The following is a 25193-nucleotide window of genomic DNA, read 5'->3' on the forward strand; positions in this document are numbered from 1 at the left end:
TGTTGTATCAAGTGATATTTTTTTAAATATTCCCTAAAATTAAATAAAGACTCTTGACCCAGTGTTTTAAATTCATGTTTTCAATCAATACATTTGATTTTTAATAAACTCTAATGTAATTGCACATTTCATTTAGTCTTGGAATTAGTTAGTGACCGAAACAATCAATAAATAATAGTTTTTATATTTAAAATATTTTTTTATGTCGCTATTATCATAACTGTCTTCAAATCAGTATTACTTGTCAAGTACAAGTAGCTTACGAGTCGGTTTCCAAATTGTTTAATTACTTACGAAATTAACAAAACGTAAATGTGCATCGCACCGTTTACACAATTGAAGAATGTTGTTAATGTTTTACCAACAAAAGGGATCTGTTTTTATCAATAAGGCACTGGGACGTTATCTACAGTAAATATTTCACCTAGTAAAACCGGTCAGTTGCTTAACATTCATTCAATAAAACCAAACCCGATGGTTTGGGGTTATATGAAATTACAAAAACTGCAGTAGCTTAATAACATTATATTGCAGTCTTCAAAGTCCTATCTAACAATGTACACCCATAACCATTTTTTTTTCTTTTGAAGGTGGTATACCGTATAAAGTTCATTGCATGCATTTTGATGTAGTGTCAACCGCCGTGGATGACACGATTTTGTCCCACACTCAAGGTTGAAGCATCGCAATAAAAAAAACCACCCGCGCCACATCGCGCGGCCATATTTATTTGGATAGCGACTTCGGGGTAACCGCTGACTATTGTTGCTCTGCCGTTTGATTATTGATTTTTACGCTAAATGTCCCCTTTTTGTAAAATTCTATTCAGTGCAATTATAACTTCCTTTAACATTTTTGATGTATTTAATTTACACAAAGGGATGATGGCTGCACAATATCATTAATAACCCGTATGGAAACTTGTCGCTATACGGAATCATTCAGACGGGACTCTAGATCATTCTTACATAAGAGTATTTGGATAATCCGCTGAGTCATTTTTCTTTAAATAAATTTATTATTTGTATATTCAACATTATCGGAGAGTTGTTACTGTAATTCTAGAAACTAAAACTCATTCCTCTTTTTTTTTTAAAATAATACAAAAGAAGCCAGTTGAAGGAGATAGCGAAAAGGATTTCGCACGAATCTGTTTAGTTCCAGTTTGTAATCCTTTAATCTGTTGAGTATCACTACCTTCTAATAAAGCTGTGTTTTGGGTTTCTATAATGTCCCATTGTCACAGGAACATATTATGCTACTGTGTGTCTGCCGAAAGCAAACCAACAAAAGTGTTTGTGTCCGCTTTGCATTAGTTGTTTGTGTAAACGCACAGTAGCCGGTGGGTTTGTTTGCATTTAATCCGTTTCTAATAGCCTTTCTTCGGTGTTTTGATAATGGGGATAAAGCTCGCACCGGCTTCTTTAGTGCACTGAGTAGAGAAAACTTCAATCGATGCCCGACTCCTGAACGAAAAGAATATTACACCTTCATGAATAACTAACTACATACAATGTTTACTTCTAACTATTGCTCAAATAACAGAAAATACTAAAGCGAAAAACACATTATCCAGTTTATATAGCATGTAACAATTGAAATTTACTTTTGATAAAATGTACTTTAGAATGCCTGCTCATTATTGTGGCTCATTGCCCGTTGCTCTTTATTACTCGTCCTTGTGTAATATAAAGATAGGTGAATGAGCTCATAGGCCACTGTTAGTGGGAAAATGTTCAGTGATTACCGAAATTGGCATCACAACTTAAATGCTGCCCCTCTTGCCTAGCCTATAGGACTATTCCAGCTATGCCCGGACGGGTAGGTGAACTCACGGGATCAACCTGGGAGAATTTGTTAATACTAGCCCTTAGCGGATCGGAATAGCGACCCACTGAGATGATCAGGCGAGAAACTCAGTCGGCTGTGCTTATGAGTTAGTTCACTCCTCGACATCTTCGTGGCAATCGAGGAGTTCGACGAAGACGGTGACCGGTGCTTGAGAGGCCTAAAAGCACCGAGAGTGGATAGGGGGATCCGACAAGACATGTTTCGGGCGATTGCGGCTTTGCGTTGCCCTGTCGCCTAGGTCTGATAAGTATCTCAGCCTTCAAACTGGAACGCATGATGGGGCAGAAATAGATGGATGTAGCTATCCGTTCGGACTTACGATACGTCCCACCGTCAGCAATTACGCAAACTCATATTTTTTGTGGATTCAATTGAATTAAACTCTATTATTCTTGCACCGTGGAACGTTGTTGTGAACCCGTATTAAGTTATCGTTACCATACAAACTTAGAGTTTTTGTAAAAATAATGTAAAGAATTACAGCGATATTTGACTTTTTTTTCCAATCCGATATGAGATAGCCATTCGATCCGTGACCCGCTTGGCCAGAAGCAGAAATAATTAAAAAGAACTCTTAGAAACTCCCCGTGTACTTGTGAAACTCTATCTTTGAGAAATCAGAGCCGGACCGATTTATTCCTAAATTTTAGTGAAAAAGCGTCAAGTTTTTTTTTGTTCTTTTTCTTAGTAAAAAGTAAGGTGTAGGTAGGCCGAGGCGGGCCCGGCAGCTGCCACTAATTTTAGAATCGCAAAATGGCGTTTTCAACTAGTAGGTATGTGTTTTGTTTGGAGGTTGATTTGGAGATTTTGGTGGTTATTTAATTATTTTTTTCTACATAAGGGAGCATAAGTAGCATAAGCAGGTAGCAATAAAAAAAGCAATGACCATTCAAAATAAAGAAAATGAATTGAAAATCAAATTAAATTATGTCTTGATTGTATACAGAACATAACCTAAATCATGGCTACATATATTCCGCCATTCACCTTGACACATGAGGTCGAAACCTCAATTGTACTTGTAATGGCTGCTTCAAAACTAACTACGTAAAATAAATTTCGCCTTTGCAATTATGAAATCTCTATTTTTAATGAAATATAAACTAATAAATTAAGGATGTATTGTAATAATAAAAAAATACTATATTAACTCTGTCAATCGGCAGCTAAGCGAAATATCACCGACACCGCTTACATTCATCAGAAAATTGTAATACATAAACTCTTTGCGCCAGAAGCAGGAATTTAGGCAACACAAAAACGCGTTACAAGCAACACCGGCATATTTTTTTATATCAATCCAAAAAAGAGTTCAACAATGGAGTGATAAAAAGTATGTGCGCCAAATAACGGGCTTGCAACTCGATAACCCTTAACACCTTGATCAATCTGGGTTACTAGTTTGCTAGCAACACCGGTGCTGTACGGTTTTTTACTCCGTTCACGAAAAATACGCGTCCGTTGTTAATGTAAAATGAAACCATCCGTTAGTGGGTTAGGAATGGTAACTGTGAAGGATTAAAAGCTAATTACTCAGGCTGTTTGTTATTTATTTATTGCTTAGAGTGTGGACGACCTCACAGCCCACCTGGTGTTAAGTGGTTACTGGAGCCCATAGACATCTACAACGTAAATGCGCCACCCACCTTGAGATATAAGTTCTAAGGTCTCAGTATAGTTACAACGGCTGCCCCACCTTTCAAACCGAAACGCATTACTGCTTCACGGCAGAAATAGGCAGGGCGGTGGTACCTACCCGTACGGACTCACAAGAGGTCCTACCACCGGTAATTACGCAAATTATAATCTTTGCGGGTTTGTAACTAAAATGTTACAGTATTAATATTTTTATTGTCCTTCTAGACAGACCAGAATACCCACAGTTACCACACACTCTAGCAGGCCCACCTGATGGTGTATGGTTGCCGTCGATCATGGACATCAGCAATGCCAGGAGCACAGCCAAACCGCTGCCTAACATTGAGTGCTCTTGAGGAACATGTCAGAGAGAGAAAGACAAGTCATGTTATTGAAAATGTTATATAAGTATCGGAAAGGCTCGGTACATGGATCTATTTGGGAAAATTCCGTCTAGACACGATCTCCAACCAGTCCTGATCCCATATCATTGAGACGTTAACCTCATTTCTGAAGATATGCCGGGTGCTCGTATATCTATAGTTGCGAGTAACTGTTTTACAACAGGTGGGCAACTGAGCAACCTTTTATTTCCATAGCTAAAAATAAATAGACGTAGATTGAAAATAACAAAACGATTAACTAACAATTGAAAGAGAAAAAAAATCTGACTGGTGTAGGGCGTTTTGTGTATGTAGATTCCACCACCATCCTGATCATTTCTGTCGTGAGGCAGTAATGCGTTATGTTTTGAAAGGTAGGGCAACCGTTGTACTATAAGAAAAATAACATTAAATAGTAGTAGTAACACATGAAGAATCACAGAATATAATCTTTAACAATATGAACTAGATCAATGCATTAGAACAGTTTCAATTTCCAAACATTAAATTATAAACCCTTAAAGTATTACTTGAGAATCGTATAGCAGGTTAAGCGCCCGATGTAGAAGTATTAATATAATACCGAGCCTCAAATAGTTTGGTAAATACCACAATGTACCTAATTAATATTTCTGTTACGTTATCACGTACGACTGCAACGAACGAAGGCTCATCGTGTTATAAAATGAAACCGTAAAATATATGTTTCCATAATTACTAGTGCTGTGAGCACAAAACTTAACACCGTACTGCCTCTGTTTTAGGAATAGGATACAGAATTGGACCTTCGATTTTGTAAGTGGTGAGTGGCGGCGGCATACATGTTATAATGTTTATCGGCTCCGGTAACAACTTAACACCTGATAGACCGTAAGTTCGCTAGCCTGTCTAGAAAAAAACAATCTTCTAACGACATCAATAGTATTTGTAGTAAAAAACAGAATTTATATTTATATTGAAATGAATGAATTTAATGGCTCTAATTGGTACTCTACAAATCGGTTTCATAACTTGTTTATATAAAATTTGGCCAATGCTAACAACTTAACAAATACGTAGTGTACCGATTTTCAATAACATACTCCATTTTATACACAACACAAACAAATGGGTGCCCTGGCCTTGAACTGCTGCGAAATCAATAGCTCGTTCGATCACAAGTGCACTATTATGGCATCAGCTGATGCCATCGTTAAAGGTCAATGCACTCTCCATTGTTCTCTATCCATAGAAAAAAACATCTATTATAAAAACCGTGACGATTCATACAGAAAAAATTAACCCTACCGCGTAGTCGCATGGCAGGTACCCCACACAACCCTTTACAAAAACGCTTACAAAAAAAAAACTCTGGGTAGCGAAAGGGTAAAAAAGGGTTGTTGTTACGCATGCGTCCCGTGGGATCACTGCCCTCGTTTCACATTTTAGAATTTCGAACAAATGCACTTTTAAAAAAAAATCAATACTTTTACTTTTATTTGCATAATTTGCAAGTTCCGGAGCATCCATTCTTGCCCGGTGTACAGATAACTAACTATACATGTGATCACAATCAAATGATGACCTATAAAATAGATTTCCAAAACTAATTGTGAAAATAATCAACAATAGATACTTACTTATCTTAAATAATACTAGAAATATAAAAATGTCTCACCGTTGGTAAAACAAATACGCATGTTGAAGTAATTTATAATTAGCCAAAAAGGAGAATGTCCTTCCTAGCAAAGTCTTAAACTGTAAATTGAAATAAGTCTGTGATATGTGTCGCTATAGTAATAACCGATAATTATAGTTTCATGATTAGTATAAGTATTATGTTTACAGATATGAAACAGTGAATCAATAAATAAATATGTTGGATTAAGTTAACTCTCGTATTGCATTAATATTGTGTTTTATATTTTATGTCTGGCTGCAGAAAGTAGATGATTACAATATTATGTCCGAACATGCAATCTACTATAGGAAACTATTTTTAATAGCCAGGATTTTTGTAAGTATAAAAACAAAGAAGTCCATAAACACTGTTATATAATTCGATAATAATGCAAACAATTCTAGTAAAAACACGAATCGAGCCACCAAATAACGGAGTCGAAGCGTAATTAAGAAAGATAAATATCGTTTATTACAGTTAGGAAAGTCGATTAGAAAAAAACTACCCCTTTCACCCCACAATTTGTAACCCGTACAGTGAGCGCCGGCCGCTCGACACGCATAAAAACTTACGAGCGCAGCTCGATAGTATGGATCGAATTTTTATATTTGCATATTTAAATCGAATCTATTTTTACTTGTTAATTGTACGTTTATCCCTAGGTTCAGAATAAGAAGCTAATCTTGGAATAAATGAGAACAGTGTGTTTTTTTAAACAAATTTAATACAAACTGTTATTTAATATCTTCTTCTTTTTTTTATTAATTCTATACAGTAAGCTGTCGTAAGACATTCAACCGTTGGTTTCAGAAAAATAATTTCGGCGGTGCATGCACAATGTCCATTGACATGTCCATATCAATTTATCTACAGTAGATATCTAAACGATTTTAAATTTACATTTTTAAATTTATACAATAATTAACCTTATCTCGAAATCTTTTTTCTCAAATTTGTTTCTACGAAAGGTAAATCGTGAACACGAACATAACAAAGAAGAAAGCTCTCTCCATCGTAACGTAGCTTCAAGGAAAAAAATGTTACAGTTACATAACGCTTTTCCATAATAATAGAATCATTATCGAAAAACAGAAGAGCGGGCAGCTGATTTATTGGACGATAATGGACGCTGTCATAAATAGCTTTTTTCTAATGAATGTTTTTTGAGCATGCGTGCAGTCGTGCACCGGGCTTCGCTTTTTTAACAAACGAATTATGTATGCACGTTGTTTTTTTTTTGTTTAATTAAATAAGATATTGAAAAAAACCGTCACCTTTTGTTATTGCCTCAAAGGTGCTAGTCTATAATAGGTTATGTATATGAGAAAGCATTTGGTGACCCGGGTTGTTCAATATTTGCTGTAGTTTCATGAAACAATTTATGTGGATGGTCATATTTCTAGATCGATACCGGTTTTTATTGTTAAGCTATTTCCTTTTTATAACTTAAAACCCACTAATACCAGGGTCACACCATGACCATTACCTAAGATAAAATTCTTCTTTTAGTTCTTGTTTGAAAACCAAATTTAGCAGACTACGGAATGGTTCGATGCTAATAGGTGCGAGACGGTATTTACAGAGGCGTAGACGATCTCAGCTTCACCTCATAGCACTTGTACTCTTACGGGAATCCATTGCCGCAACAAAGTAAGAAGTCGTGGCTTGAACAAAAAAACCGCCTGATATACACTTATAAGCGATGCGTCTATGTCGGCATTCAAATCCCGCAGTCAGCTACAAAATTTTACTAAGGAAATAAACATATGTTCACGAACGACTTCCACAATGAAGAAATTACATCGTTATTACATCACGTAATTACATTAAATAATTATTATAATAATAACAATGAAATCGATGAGATTTAAAAATTTGTGTAATAGCTGGTGGACGTATTGTCTGCCATACTACCATACTACTACTTTTTTTTATTGCATAGATGGGTGGATGACCTCACAGCCCACCTGGTGTTAAGTGGTTACTGGAGCCCATAGATATCTACAAAGTAAATGCCGCCACCCATCTTAAGGTACGAGTTCTAACGGCTGCCCAACCCTTCAAACTGAAATGCGTTACTGCTTCACGGCAGAAATAGGCAGGGCGGCGGTGCCTACCCGCGTGGACTCACAAGAGGTCCTACCACCAGTAATGCATTCAGACATAATATCCATCCTAACTTCTGTCTATTCCTGTTGCGAAGCAACCACGCAAACCTTTTTGTAAGGATGGGACAGCAAGCCTATTCGAATTACAGAATTGATAATGAAAGCTGTTGGCAAACTGAATATAATTTAGCCTTTAACCATTTCATCTCTGTTAATGATGATAAAGACGGTGTAAAATGTTGAGGTACAAAACACGTCATATTGTTTAAACTTTTTTTTTAATACCCTTGGATTTAATTATATAATTTTCTAATTGATGATGCACAATAATGAAAACAAAGCTTAATAACCGAATAACAAAACTTTGGTATTGTAGTATTTGTGTTTTATTTATGACAAAACGAGCGATCGCTGTCACCCACATATGTGACGTCCGACCTTGACAATTGCATCGGCTGATGTCTTCAGTGATTTATGTTGTGTCCTCAGTTCAAATATTGGCAATAACGAGTCGCCCGTGTGACCGTGCCTCATCGATTTAGCACACGCATAATTTGCTCAACATGACTTAAAACGACTTAAAAATTCAGCGTTTCCCCGTTGAAAAAAAGAGTTAATATTGATCGTAGATTTCTCTTCGTGGGGTGCACCGGCCGGCTGAGTCACCCCACGGTTTTTTACTCACCCTAAGTTATATTTTTTGTAAAGCCCCCCCTCTCCCCCCGGTCCGCTTTAAAGGATGAGTAGTCTCTATGGAAACGGCTCGATCTAATTTATAGGCGGGAGAAAGTACGGATTGCTTAATTAAGAATTTAAAATGTGTCTTCTAAGTAATTAATTATAAATTTTCAGTCCACTAGCTCGGAGCTCGAGATAAGATATTTTCTTTTATTCTCTCTAATGACGATCACTTTAAGTGTACTGAGAATTTAATTAAATCTTGGAAAAAGAAAATTATATGAAATGTATTTTACTTCTGCCGTTTGTGTACGGAGATCTCGTAACTAAGGAGAAATACTCGATAGGCCATTAGGATTGTAATGGTATGTTTTAAATTTAATGATAAATAAAATGCGATGCACGCTTATCAAACACTGATAAATTAATCAAGCAGTAATAATTAATTTAAAAAAAAACCTATGGTTTTTAACCAACATATTGAAGATGACAAAAAATATATTCAAATTCTTTTGATTAGGATCGCGTTGGATTCAAGTCAGTCTGTATGACGTATCGCTTTGTCAGTACGTAAGGGTTGAGAGCGACGCGGTGAGGGCACGCGCGGTTAAAAAACTGTGGGTCACGGCCGCCCTGCGCCTTCAGTCGAAGGATTATTGTTGGCCAGAACACGCGCTCAAACAGAAGACCGGCGCTGGCGCAACTGTGGATGGTGAGATTAATTCATTATTAATTTATGTACCTAACCTTCCAAGAGCTTACAATTTCTTCGAATACCGTTTGCTTTATAAAAAAAAATTAAAATATAGTTTAACGATGCAAGGAATTTTGGTGTTTATGTATTTCTACATTATTACAAATAAAAATACACAAAAAAAGGCATTTAAAAGAAGATCTAAACGATATAATGAATAATTTCAAAACAGTCCAGTAATCTAAATTGATATTATAAATTTGATAATTTGTATTTTTGTTATTCAACGCCGACAAACCGTTTAACGAATTTGATAGTCGTTAGCTTGGATTGACATATAGAATTACTCTTATTCAACTAAATCTAAATAAAAAAATATGTCTTTGAATGGAAATTCAGATTGAAGTTCTATAGATTTTGATAATGTTTTAACAAGTCCGAACATTTGTAATTTAATAAGAAAATGACATATCAAAAAGTATATTTCAGTAATACAAAGAACAAAGCTAAGTTCGTATAATTTGATATTTGAGTTAGAAGATCCTTAATAATTATTCATTTTACTATTGTTAGGTCGTATTATGACGCACGGATAGATATCACCATCCTGCTTATTTTTGCTGCATCGCAGTCTTAAGTTCACGCTCGAATGGTGGGATAGTCGTTATGCTATACAACTGAGATTTCGATTTCAAGGTCGTCATGTCTATGGGCTGTGGTAACCACTCAGCACCAGATGGGCCGTGGGGTTGAAATTTCATTTGTTTAAGAGTTGTCCCATCATCCGAACCTGAACCCAGTTTTTTTTACGGCAGAACTTGGCATGATGTTGGCGCCTACACTTGCTCGTTTATAATACCATACCCATGTTAGTAACTGATGCTAATTTGTATTATATCATAATGTAAGAGAAGTTTTCGTGGTTCTTAACTAGCCTTTATCTATAGCTTACTTGGTTACAATGTAGAATACACAAGTAATACTTATGTTTTAATGGGTTCTGACGTATTAATTTTCAAGTATGTAATCGTTCGTTTATTTTTTTGGAATGACTACTCGTGCTCGATATCTTAAGTGGTGAAGTTCAATTTAGAGAAATTTTAATATATTTCTTTATGTATGAATAATTAATCTCAATCATGATTACAATAAGATAGCTTTAGATACAAAATTTTCAGATATTTTGTAGGTAGTAATAGCAAAGTTGTTTATGAATCTAAATGTGTTAAGCTCGCCTTGAATTTATTTGAATACGACGACCAGTCTTTTAGTAAAATTTATTGTTTAGATAATAGTTTGGATTTAAATTTTATATAGGTATACAATTTACATATACCAACGCTTACACGTTAAGTATTTAAGAATGTTGTGCTCTTGGATATTACTGATTTTCTATACTTCGTCAATCAATTTTGGAGTTTATTAATATCAGAAACGCGAATAAATTTGCTGTTGGCCTGTTACGTAGCATACAAATTATGTGCGAGGCTCGCTGATCATAATAATTAGATCTTGCGGGTTAGGCGAAAAAACAATGGCGACAGTGCTGTCTAATGAGCCATAAAGAAGAAAACGATACGTAGAGCAAGGCGTAGACAAAAAGGGCGCGGCGGGGGAGCGGGTGGAGACCGAGGGGAGCCGCGAGGAAATGGCGGGAGAGCTAAATTAATTTGCGCGCTCCCGCCAAACAAAGGCACGCTAATGGAACGCGCCGAATGGAAAAAATGCCACCGTCCGCTCTCAGGCGACTTATTTTTTTTTTTTCGTAAATACAACCTTTGACTTTCATAAATGAATAACATTACACCCGTCGAAGTTTGCAAACGGCTGCTTTGTCCCGATTTAATGAGGAAGAAGAAAACGTGATACTCACCACGCGTATTCCTTAATTGCTCGCTCAAAACAAACTTGGCTTCTGTTTTAATTACTTCGAGTGAAAAGTTTTTTGCCAAAATTGTTCCTTTGTTCGTGTAAATCTAAGTTGAATAAAGGAATATTAATAAGGTATTCAAATAAGGCTGTTTGTTTTTAAACTAGAAATAAGTAGGGCCTGTTAATTTTCGTTACAGTTCGCGGTTTAATCAATAGGAAATGCTAAGCAATTTTATAAATTAGAGACACAGGACGGCTGGGTCTACGTGATTTTTGCAAAAATCCTTTTCATACTCATTTTTGTTATTTTTTGCTTTTTCTATGCTCTATATGGTGATATGAACTGTGAAGTTTTGATCAATTTGTAATATTTAATTCCGCTGGTAAATTAACTTCAACTTTAGCGACAACCGATCTTGTAAGGCTCATGTCGTAACTTAGGTCTCTAATTGAAGTGTCCAATAAAAATATTCAATGCTCGTTTTGTAGATTTCGGCATTATAGAGAAGTACCTCTTTGATTGTATTTTTATAATTGTAGCGTTTTATTGTCCAAAACGATTTTATTTTTAATACCCTTTTAATAGCTTCAGACGTAGGGTATGTATGTTTGTAACGGAATCTTTGAACATGATTTTGACCCCCTTCAAATCGTTGGATTAACTGAAAATTTGGTATACTTATTAAGGACCGACGACAATTCAATAATAAAAAAAATTGAAAAAAAATATTGAAAAAATTTAAATACAACTAAAAAATGAAAAATAAATAATAGTTTAAAAAAACGAACACGCTTTTTTTTACAATAAAATCATTTTTTCTTACACTATTTTTAATTAAAATTTATTAAAATTTATCTTCTATTTTTTAGTTGGATTTTCTATAAAAGCGTTTTTTTTTATTGCCCTTGTAGGCAGACGAGCTTACGGCCCACCTGATGGTGAGTGGTTACCGTCGCCCATGGACTTCAGGAATACCAGGGGCAGAGCCAGAGCCGCTGTCTACCGTTAAATACTCTCCACAAGCCTCGTTTGAAGAAGGATATGTCATAGCGCTCGGGAAACACCGTGGAGGAGAGCTCATTCCAAAGCAGGATGGTACGTGGCAAAAAAGATCTCTGGAAACGCACTGTGGATGATACTAAATACACGAATTTCACCCGTTTTTGTAATTAGCCCTTAAAGGACACTCGCGCCTCATGTCCCGTAAATTGTGTTACCATGACAAAAATCTGACCTAAAGTAGTAGAAATTTGCTAAGTTTCAAGTTATTCGGGTGAGCGACTTTCGAACGCGTTGATCAACATAAAATTAAAAAATACGCGACCAATATACAAATTCATTTTAACAATCAAAATTATATATATCACTTCGTTTCCATCCTTTTTATTACCTTTTTAATTCGCTTTCTTAAATATGTGTTCAGGTGGAGTTTTGTAGTTTTTTAAAGCAACTTTTTAATTACCTATCTATTTGATTCTTTGGCACAGCAGTAACGATCCCTAACTGCCGGGCTGAAAATTCGATTCCCAGTTCGGGAAAATCATGTGTGTGATGATCACGTCTGTTTGTTCTTTTCTGGGTATACGTATGTTTATTTAAATGCATAAAAGTATGTCAGTCAGTATTTGGTTCTCGTAAAACAAGAAATCCTAGTTTGTGACAAGATGACTGAGTGTTATTTGTCCACAATTATCTATTTATGATTATTATTATATGTAACATCATTTGCACAGTTATCAAGGACCGATAACAAGGCCTTTATCCCGAATGACCAGGAATAAAAAATAAAACGAATATTTTAATTTTAATTTAAGGGTTGCTATTAAAAATATATATTTTTTTCAAATACACATATTTATTACAGCAATGTAAAGCACTGTTGTAATTGACAACATTGACAACACAAAATTAATTTTATTAAAAAAAAAATAGTTTCCTCATACTTAACTGTCTTATCCTGTGCTTTATCCATAATTTATCGAATATTGATTGGTACATTTTTAACAATAGCAACACGCAAACACAAGCGGTGTTCGAGATAGTACCTACATATCGTGCGAATGAATGAATACACGTCACCAAATCGTGAGCTTCCGGAAACAATGAGCGATGCTTATCTAAATGCACTAAGGCCGAGGACAATGTTGCGAGATGAAATTAATGCCTCCTCCATTACGGAGCGGCGCGATTTATGCCCTCCCAATTAAAAGTTCCTAGGGCTGAAGACTCGAAATTAGTGGAATTCATTCGCATTTATCAAGACATCAACGTTGGCTCGCGCAACGCGAAACTTCCCAAATTTAAATTAGAGACGATTTTTACAGCTACCTCCCGTGGGGGGAAGGGGGAAGTACTACCCTTTCCTTATAACGAGCAAGGCCTCATGCATTTTTATGTGCTTCTTTTTTCGCTGGCGTTTTAAACAAGGGGGTGAGCGTGGGGTGCGCCGGGGTGAACTTTTTTATTCGCGTCTTGATAAGTTAGGGTTGAAATTAGACGTTCGAGTTTCGTTCGCGGAATTCATAATGACGAAAATTAATAAGTTTTCTTTTGAGGGTCCTTCGAACTAAGGCATTCAACGAATACTTGAGGGTGAATACGTATATTTTCTTAACGTGATGCTTGCTCAATCGAAAATTAAAAAACCAACCTTTTCACAATTATGTTGTTATCAAAATAATAAAAACTCGACATTAGGATTTTGCTTTACATGCTTATTTAATTTTCCTAAAAGTATGTAGATGGCATTAATTTTCAGTCGAAGCGGTATCATACGAGCCTCTCGTTCTGGAGATCACTAGTTCGCGTTGATTGATCGTGTTCATTGCTTGAAATACATTAGTATAGGACCTTCTCACATTTTATTTAGATTATCGGGTCTAGTGTTCGTTTGATTTGTCTGCTTATCTATCAGCTTCGAATACTAAAAGTATGTTAAAAATAAAATTAGATAGCAGTCAGAACATACAGCGCGTTACTTAGCAAAAAAAATTAAATTGACATATGAATAGAGTCTCGAATCTTTAACAGCAATATTAGTACACGTTTTCTACATATTGTCCTTCTGAAATGATCAAGAGCAGAATCAATCAGCAAGCAAATCGGCTTGTAGTCTAATATAGTAGCGATACCAATTGATAGTACCATTAAAACATAAATTATGCCGCTCACGTATATTTTCGGCTACAATAAAAATCTTCACTGTCTGTTCTTGATTTATTCGATATTAAGGATAAATGGTCTGGATTCTCTCGCTTAAAGCTTAAGATTCAAGTGAATAGAAAAAAGAAAGTATACTACGTTTCTCAAAACGAACTAAAATGTGCAAAACATCTTTGGTGTATTTTCTACTCTGTAGTCTCATCAGGTACAAAGGTATTTTCGAAAATAATTCAAAACCCTCGTTACTAATTTAAATCACACACTTAATTATAAAAAAAAATTACGTTATTAACAGCATGTAATATAAATATATTTTTTAACGGCATTCCCAATAAAATTTGCTCAGTTACAAAGTTGTTTAAAATAGGTCTTCATAAAAACTTTTACAGCTCTCCTGATGTGGAGTCGTGGAGTGAAATCGTCTTTAAAATACTTGAGAAGTATATCGTCTAAATTATAAAGCTTTGGATACACCGGGTTATTCTGTGCTTTGTGTGTTGGTACCAAGAGTAGCAACACCCAAGGTACAAATTTTAGCTTGAAATGACAACACAGATTTTTGTTTTCTATTTTGGATTAAATTTCAAAAAAATTGCTGTAGTTGTAATGTGTGTTTATGAATGTTTCGAACGATATCTAAGAAATAGATAAATAGTAATAAATAGATACCACCACACTTCGTATTTTGTTTAATTTTTTTATTTTATGTAAAGGTAGCTCCAATTGGAACAACTTTTTAAGCCTACTGGAGATTTGTGATTAAAACATCTACTATTAATGGGTACCTATCGATTGCAATTAATGTAGTTTCTTGAAATTGAATCTTCATGTGATTAATTATCGAATTAATTATTTTTTTCCCTACCTATTCGCTGCTAGCCTAAGAAGCTATTCCAGCTACGCCTGGACAGGTAAGTAAGCTCACGGGCTCAACCTGAGAGAATTTGCTAACACTAGCCCTAGCGAGAGCAGTGTTTCGCAGAATCTACCACCGGACCAGAATCGCGACCCACTTAGACGATCCCGCGAAAAACTCAATGGGCTGTGTCTATGGGTTAGTTCGCTCGTCGAACTCTTCGTCGTAATCGACGAGTTCGACGAGGACAGTGGCTGGTGCTTGAGAGGCTTAAAACCATCGAGAGTGAATCTGGGGAATCCGACAAGACATGTTTCGGGCGACGCTAAAACGAATCTATACAGGATGGTAGGTGCTACGTGCTTACGTACACAACATCTAATTTATCTCTTAGCATATTATAACGTTATTAAAATTATTCTTATATTTTGGAAATTACTTGAACTGTACTAATTTTGTCGCTTGCGACGAAGGTCTCGATCAATGAATTAACCCATAGACACATCCCACTGAGTTTCTCGCCGGATCTTCTCAGTGGGTCGCGATTCCGATCCGTTGGTAGATTCTGCGAAGGACTACTCTTGCAAGGGTCAGTGCTAGCAACACTCCCGGTTTGAGCCCTGTGAGCTCACCTACACGTCAAGGAGAAGCTGAAATAGCCTCTCAAGCCTATCGACATAGGTAAAAAAATATATACTGGTTATATATATGGTATATATATTTACTGGTGGTAGGACCTCTGGGGAGTCCGCACGGGTAGGTACCACCACCCCGCCTATTTCCGCCGCGAAGCAGTAATGCGCTTCGGTTCGAAGGGTGGGGTAGCCGTTGTAACTATACTGAGATCTCAGAACTTATATCTCGAGATGGGTGGTGCATTTACGTTGTAGATGTCTATGGGCTCCAGTAACCACTTAACACCAGGTGGGCTGTGAGCTCGTCCATCCATCTAAAAAAAATACGTGATTTTTTCTTGTATTATGTATGTATACCGGAAACGGATACGAAACAAGTCAAAGATATTGACTCCGACCAGGAATCTAATCCGATACCCGTGGCACGGTTATCATGTTACTGACTAACGCAATACCACTTCGCTAACGAGGCGGTTAAAATTGTTTTAATTAGTTATTTTTATAAAGGGCACGTCTCTCGGTTTTGTCCAATAAATTCTACAAATAAAATAATAAAACACTTGCTACTTTATTTATTTTAAGAAATTTAACATCTCGATAAATACCTATATAAAATCATAACTTTAAAAATTGATCTGATCGTGTTTCATACGATTACACCCTTTTGGTTTAAGGAGGCAAAATAAATATCCATCGATAGTGAATTTTTATGCATACAAATATTTGTCAAAATTACAAACACTCTTTCCAGGGCTTGTGTTAGTAAATTCTCTCAGGTTGAGCCCGTGAGCTCACTTATCCGTCCGAGCGTAGGTGAAATAATAGCTTTAGGCTATCATCGAATAAGAGGGAAAAAAATACAAGTATATACCTCGGTTTACGTTTTAGCAGTTTTTGATATGGATATAAATGTTACGATTACTTATAATACATGCTTCGATAACTCTCAGAATAGCGAAAATCCAGATTATACGTAAGTAATAATTTAAAGTTCACGTAGTTTAGCACGCTATGAGTTCACACGACTTCAATAATACGTTCCGATTTAAAGACTGTTTAAATAGCCATTACCAGGATGCGAATGAAACGTGGAAGCCTCTTGGTCGTTACATAAATTTATCGGTATTAATATCGACATCGGTAGTCGATAAACATAAAGGTGAATCCTAAAAATATTACAAACAAAAACCATTCGATGAAGCAGTAAATGCAAAGATTTTCCTTAACATCGGTATCTAAGCGATAACTAACACATTCGGATAGAACTCGCCGAGTGTGGGAGCACATGGGCGCACTTGTTGAGCGATGTGTGGGCATGCGCGCTCACAACAACATATTACACACACAAACTTTTACCGCACGATCTTCGGGTATTGTAATGTTTTTATTTTCGTTTGTATTTATAATTGTAAAACAATGAAATGCGTATTTTGGTCCCATTCCATTTAATATCACTCTTAAGTTAGTGTTTAAGACATTGATTAGAAAAAATGTCTACTTAAGGACTTTTTTGTTTTATTTGTACTTTTCGATCATGGAGATTTAAGAGAGCATTGCGTTTGGCAGCAGCCGACTAGAGTGGGTCTCGTACTTGTGTTGAAGTCTAATAACGTCGTTAACAACGCACATTAAAACAAAACAAACAACGGCGACGGGAGCGGGCGCGGGCGGCCGCCATCCTTCCTCGAATCCGTGTCATTAATTTACGTAATGCGTAGGTACGCGCTATCCCCAAATATTTAAGAAGCCTCCTCCGGGAGCGCCCGTTCCTCCACTATTCCCCCGCCGCGCACCTCCCGCCACCCACAACCCGCCTGCCGAGAATTATGGCGGCCGCCTTGTAATTATATTTTTTAATTTATCTTCCTTAGCGAATACAATGGAGGCGCCACCCCGCCACCGGAGCGCTTCTTTCTCATGCTGAATATTGTATCAGGCCGCTGAAAAAAGGAAAGAACGCTTTAATTACAAGCGAGAGAGTGACCGGCATTACGCGCTAAATATTTGATGTCGTCTCTTTCTAGTGACGCACTCCTCCACCGCGTCCAGCCTGTCGTCAATAATTAAAACGCCTATTAACTCATTCCTCTTCAGGTGACCCCTCATTAATTTCCGAATAAAAAATTTCGAACCGCGCCATACGCACTTCCCTCCCGGTACCTACTGTTAGTTAATTAAAACTGTGTGTTCAGGCCTATTATTTCTTTTTAGTCGGTTCATTACATTCCATGTAGTTATTTAGTTCGTAATTCTCTACATGTCTCACATTATTACGATTTGAAATAGTCGACATATCTCGAAATAAAATTTTGATAAGGTATTGTTTAATAACTAGCTACGTTTGTAATTCGTAAAATAATTAGATGTTCTGACATACAATGTACTGGATTTAGACCAATTTATTTTTAACCTCTCATTTATATCTAAGTTCGTTGTAATTTACTAAGAAAACCTAATCACAAGAACCTCAATCAAGAGCTCTGTGTCTGCAGGTAAAGTGTATCATTTATCTATAAGTTCACCTCATTTGATTTTTATTTAAATTACAACTTCATTTTACCTCTAAACTTTATTATTATTTAACTATTCATTTTAAACAATCAATTATTTTTTGTTCGTGGTTATACGTACCTATAGCAAATTTTACTAATGAGAAGCAACTTTTGCTCATGAGAACATAACGAACATAAGTAAAATCGTCACAAGCCAGTTTAAGCATAATATATAAATATTGTTTGACGAGATAGCTGTGTTCCGTATTAAAACGTATCTATAGACGCACAGAGACGCCAGTTGATTTATTACACAACACTAGCAGCAAATTAAAGCAGATTCTGAGGCGGACACCCGCGGTTGCAGTACTCAGCCTGAGGAGACAAAGTATAAAGTGGCACCTCCACTCTATCCACCCACTGAAAAACGTCTCTAATATTCTTTTAGAAACGGTGGCATTTACGGGCTATATTTTATCCTGAATTTGCATACGCTCCTTTTTTTCGTACCCGTCCTCTATTTTATGGGTGAGTATTTTTTCATCCGGGGGTTAAGATACAAAAGGGTAAAGCGCGGCTGTCGGTTCCGATAATTAAATTGCATAGCGGTGCGACGCGACGCGACGCCAGTAAACGCAAAAACACTCTCACGTTCTGCTAAAACGACTAGATCTACCTCCATGGTGCGAATCATTTTAATTGTTTTTATTCCACGACACTAATAATAAATAAATTACTGGTGGTAGGACTTCTTTGTGAGTCCGCACGGGTAGGTACCACCACCCTGCCTATTTCTGCCGTGAAGCAGTAATGCGTTTCGGTTTGAAGGGTGGAACCATCGAGGTGGAACAGCCGTTTTAACTATACTTGAGACCTTAGAACTTATATCTCAAGGTGGGTGGTGCATTTGCGTTGTAGATGTCTATGGGCTCCAGTAACCACTTAACACCAGGTGGGCTGTGAGATCCTCCATCCATCCAAGCAATAAAAAAAATTTAAATATAGCGTATTATCTGTAACAAAACAAAATAATTTTTTTTTACGCAGACGATTTTTTTTCAAGTTACACATCATCAACCCACAGGCCACCACTGGTGGACATAGCCCTTCTCCAACGCCCCTTAAGTTCTCCAACACAATGACCAGTCCTGTGCGTCCGCATCCAGTGGATTACCGCGACCTTTAGTAGGTCGTCAGTCCATCTAATGGAAATTTTAACAAATTGAAACGATATATAGTCTAAGCTAATTATTTTTTTCAGAAATGTACTTTTTTAAATCTCAATATATTATGAGGATATCGTCATATAATTATTCTTATTTTAGCAAAAATATTACGGAAGGAAAATGACGTGTCGTCCTAGAACTATGTATTCGCGGAATACAATTTATAGTTGAAGTTTGAAAGGTAATAGCGGTTATATTATTACCTATGTTGCCCAGACGAGGCAGTTGCTACTAACGCTGTGGTAACTAATTAGCTAATCATTTCGAGACGTGTGATTAAAGTTTCAATTACATAGTATTAGTGCTAATGCTGTTACCAAGAACCGTTAAGATGGCACTACTTGAATTCTTTGTAAAAAAAACACTTTATAACTGGTGCAATTACAACTTTGAGATGCGATTTTTAAGTTTATGTAATTACACTAGAGGTCCCGCAGTAGTCGAAATTCGACTATAATTAATTGGAATTGTAAGTTTGTACACTATTATGATTGTATTTTATACTTCTATAATCACAAATTTCGCCAAGACTACACTGAAAAAAATATTAACAAAGACAAACAATCAACGGCGGATCCAGCTTTGGCGCCAGGAGGGGGTCACATAGTCAAATTTTCGATGCGCTCGTTCCCAAACGCTTGCCATCATACAAAGTTATTATATTAGATTAAATTAATTAAATATTGAAGGTATGTAGTTACATAAAATCTGTATAGTGACAAAATATATAAATAAAATCATTATGTTCAATTAGTGGTTCACCTAAGTCCTGGAACCAGCTCAGGGGGGGGGGTCATGACCCCATGACCCCCCCCCCTGGATCCGCCGTTGCAAACAATATTTAATCTATTCTCAATTTGACAACAGACGCCAAGAACAAAAGTTTGACAATAAATAGTGTGCATGCGTGTGTGCGTCAAATACCTGGTATGTAGTGCGTGTAATGTTTTCTTTATTGATTTAATGTATCTTTTATGCATTATTATAAAAAAATATTAGCATTGTGCACTTCTTTTCTATATTCTCTATAAGTGTGCAAAATTTCATACTCCTCCGTCCGCGCAATTTTCGTAAATAGGGATACAAAGTTTTTGCTTCACGTATTAATATATAGATAAGTGGATATCGATATTCATAGATATTACAAAGAGATTTTCACCATCTATTGTGAGACAATATGAGTTCGAAGTCTCATTTTATATTTAAAAATGGCTGTGAGTGTGTGAGGTGTGGGCACACCTCGTAATCCGAAGAATGATGGTTCGTATCCGCGAAGCTTGTTGAAGATACAGATGGTTGAAATTCCGCACAAAAATAGTTCATAACCTGGATAGCATACATAGCATCTTGGCATATGACATGTTCCGGGGAACGCCGATTAAATCTGCTAATATAATTACTTGTTTCTTCGCTCATTCGTGATTTTACATATATACGGATCTACAAATTCACTTATAGTTTATGAATCAGAGACACAAGCAAATGTTTTTCCTGGGAATTTGTAACATTCTTCATGTTTCTAAATTGCAAATAAAAACCGGGCAAAACCGTGTCGCACGTCTAGTTTTACTTAAATGCGAAAGAGATTGGTGTTATTACTATTGTTGCGTTTTTTTGTACTTTCGTGACAGATAGTAAAATAGTAAATATAGTAGTAGAGTAAGGTAGCAAAATAGTAATAGTGTTGGAGGGTGTCCACACTACTGGCAATAAGATGTAACCTAAAATTCTAATGCAATTCAGAATTGGACTTCATGACTCACGGTACGCGATGATCACTTATCAGAATGTGGTCAGTGAGTTCATACATCCGTCTCCGCATAACAAAATAATGATCTTAATCTTTGACTTTTTGTATGATTAAATTGAAAATTACTTCTCACGCGAAAAAAAAAGAGCTTTTTTCTTCTCATTATAATTCACATTTTATAGATTTAAGTTATGTCGTCACTCTCTCTATAATACGTGCTCTAATGTACTCTCCATATTTAAATTAAATAAAATCACAATCATAGAGAATATTCCATGTCTCAGCATTTGCTATCATAATTTAACTAACAAATTAGAAGAAATCTTACCCAGCTCTAAGTCAAATTACCATAATTGCTAATCAAATGTTGTAGGAGTACCTACTCAGGGCGTCGCTTCGCTGTAATTACAAATTCTAATTCCCTCTCTTGTTTCACAGGCTCTTTGAATTTGTAAATTATTGCTTTATTTCCTTTAGGCTACCAAATTAATTTCCACGATCCGGCGTCGAAAACTTACAAGAGTAATTCATTATTTAAATTAACTAGTGAAACCCGGCGACGCTTTACTCTGATTTTAATGAAATGTTTATTACAAAGTTGGTAATACCAGTCGTTACGATATAAGCAACTTTCATTGAAGTACCAAGCATGTATAAAGTTTCAACTCGATCTAATAAATAACGCGGCAACGAACACTCACATAAAACAGGAACAAACAAACAAAGTCACAGATATTTAATTTGTATCGTTTTAATTTTGATTGACTACATTAAACTATAGTTCCACGTTTTTTGGAATCTCAATTAATTCATCATTAGTTTTTTGAGCAATTTCGAGGATTTTTTTTCTAGTAAAATTATTATTGTATATATATTTAGATAATTATGTAAGGCAGGCTTATCCTGTTACTGTTGCAGAAAAAAAAATTAACACTAAAACACCCTCAGTAATAGCATAATATCGTGTATAGTAATGCAGGACTCCGCAAACATATTTATGGGACTTTTAATATAAGCCTGCATATCATTCCAATCAATTGAAATTCATTTCATCCTATTGAATTTATGAAACCACCTTATTAAGCTTTCTTTTCTATAAAAAAGCTATTAATAAATTACTGCCTACGAGGTTTATTTGATTCGAATGAATGATTTCAAGTGAGAATCAAAATTATACAAAAAATTATAAGCTCCTCTTAAATCTATCTGTAACATGAGAAGATGCTATAAATTTGTTTGAAGTCTTATAAAGAGGATTTTCTCGAAAGGAAAAATAACTCGTCAAAAACTTTATATTAAACATTTTCGGTGAATAGGTATTCGTGAGCGATGTAGCGCGCGATTTTAATTCTATCACAAGTCTACTTATAAATAACACCGCTGGTCCAATTAAAAGCGCGCGACAGATTTGAAAGCGGAATGAACAGTACTTAGGTGGGGAAATGTGGCCGTGTTTACGGAAAGCTCCTCCGGCAAATATTATCGCGAGACGAGCGTGATCAAATATTCAGCCGGCACTCGGAGGCGGCGAGGCGCGGGACGCAACCCTCTCCAAGTTTCAAGCCCTTCCCTTTGCACGCCCTACACTAATTACGTTTAGAGTTCTTAAGCGAAATTACTTAGGCCCCTCGCCACCCGCGCCCGCACCGCCTCGCGACCCCCTTCCGGAAATGAGGCGCGCTGGAAAAACAAGAAAGAGGAAACGGTTATATAAGAAGGTCGCTGTCTCTCTGTACGTCCCAAATCTGGCCATTCTCTGAAAGATGTTGATAGAATGATTTTTTTTATTCATTTTCACGAGCGTTCTCAGTTCATGAGCGGTTGCTAAGTGAAAAGCAATTAAAGCACGGGCGAGTGATCTCTACCTCCCACCCTACCCCCGGCAACATCACCTCCCTCTTTTGTGACTACCTCGATCAACAACAAAGATATTATTATAAACACGATTTATATGCATTAAACCCGGTCGGACTCATCAGGATACCTTATAAGGTGTCCGGTTTCGTATTTTTTATTAAAGATTCGGACAATAATTAACGAGATAATGTGCATTGTGTTTATTGTGCATCTCGTATGTAACTCACCCGGGTGCGTGTCTGGGCATGAAAATATTGATACGGAAGCCAAATGAGGCAAGCTAATGTGTGCCACCATGTCTAAGCTTCACTAACAATGAAATCAGTTGGGCAAAATCCGTTTTGACACATTCATTTTCTAAAACTACACTTAGGTTTTAGACATAGGTACACGGTATATGTCGTTTCTTTAATTTTATGTCAGCCGATGTTCTATATCGTGAATTAAAGTTATCCGTCAGAAGCAGCAGTGAGGTTAACAAACAAACGCCGAAGCCCGAGTTCCGCACCTTTCATGTGCCAGCGCACAGTTTAATTTCCTAATTTTCAAATATCCTCAGAAAGGAGACGCTCAACTCCGGGACTTTATTATCCAATAGGAAGCTACCGCCAACACGAACAACTGCTCTGTCGGTAGCTACTAAATACAACAGCGATAAATAATTTCCTGTTCCTCTAAATTGTTTTGATGTGGGTAAATGGAATTTAAAAACTTCAATTTAGAAAACGTCCTTTACAAGTTTCACCCAAATAATGATTTGCAAAGTAAAATTATCTTTACTTAATTATGTTAGTATAGAAGATCATTCGGGGACATGTATCTACTTTACTATGGCTCTACTTTATTATGTTAGCTTGTTTATTTAAACTGTAATTAAAAATAGGTTTTTAATTGTTTTTTCACCAGTCTAACGTGACAGCATACGTGACGTTTTTACTACCGATTCCATGGATTTTTAAATTAATTAAAGCTAAAATTATGTTACTTGATTTTAAAAAATGTTAACAGGAACAATTTTTTTTTTTTTTTATCTTTGACGATTGCCGGAACTCTTTTGTTTTATCGATTTTGGTAAAAATTAACACGGCACAATAAGGACAGCGTCCCGAAATTACAAATAGGGAGGAAAACTTGCGGCTGCCTAATGAGATTTAAATAATTAATGAGCTTGCAAAATTGGTTTCTTTTTTCAGCAGCCGAGTGCTCGTGGGGCTATGAAAAAACATCATAATTGCAACCCTGTCGGAGGGCTACGGTCGCTAACTGTCGACGCTTCCTCCACAATATACTGCCTAAAGGGACTTCTCCGTTGATCATAATTTACAAAGAAAAAGTTTTAATTGGTACCTTTATAAATCTTATTAAAACCCAATTAATATTTTAAAGCGTCTCCTGAATTTCGAATTACGTGAAATACGTTTGAATATTTAATTAATTTTATCTGTGTTTTTTGTGTTCGTTTCACTAACCGTTAGCTTTTTTGGTACTCTTGAATCAAATAGTTTTTTTTTTTTAATTCCCCAAGATCGAGATATGTCAATCTTCTTTGGAATTTACCGAAATGTAGAAGAAATATTATTCAATTCGGTATGCAAGTCGACAACGATTTCAATTGCGCGACCGTTACAGTAAAATTCCACATGACCGAATGTGAAATAGTTGAACTATATGAACGTATAATGAATCTCGAGAATCTTTAATTTTTTGGTGAAATGTAACTTTCAGTCCGTTGACTTCATTATAATAAAGTTGTGTTATCGTAGAATCGCAACGGTATGCGGAAAGGAACAATGTTTTCATTCAAATGGTTGTGATTGACATCTCGCCGGGCGGTCAACCGCTGCCGGCTACAACATGTTTTGCAGAATTGCGTCTCCCTTTGCCCTCGCGACAACTATTGTTAAATCTGACCAGGATCAAAGTGATTTTGATCAGATTCAAAAACTATTCAAATATAATTCACGACCAGAAGCTGCCGTAATTATTCTTTTGGGAATTTCCGTTAATTTTTTTTTACAATGTACCTACCTATACATTCTCGCATGATCTGAGATCACATCAAATTTTTCAAATAATCATGAATGGAACAATTTAAATCTCACATATTAGTAGCTATGTACTTACAAATACGTATTCGATTTAACACACCACGAAATTCTAAATGAAATATATCAGAAACACAATTTATGAATAAACCCACCTTAGGACATGAGTTCCAAATCTTAATTTCGCAGAATTTTTCGCCCTTTAAGAAGGCAGGCGGTGTGATGGTGCCTATCAGTACCCTCACTTTGAGAAGGCGGCACGACGTGAGAACCCTCTTATCGTGG

The sequence above is a fragment of the Bombyx mandarina genome, chromosome 13 (assembly GCF_030267445.1).
Source record: "Bombyx mandarina strain Sakado chromosome 13, ASM3026744v2".
Classification (NCBI taxonomy): domain Eukaryota; kingdom Metazoa; phylum Arthropoda; class Insecta; order Lepidoptera; family Bombycidae; genus Bombyx; species Bombyx mandarina.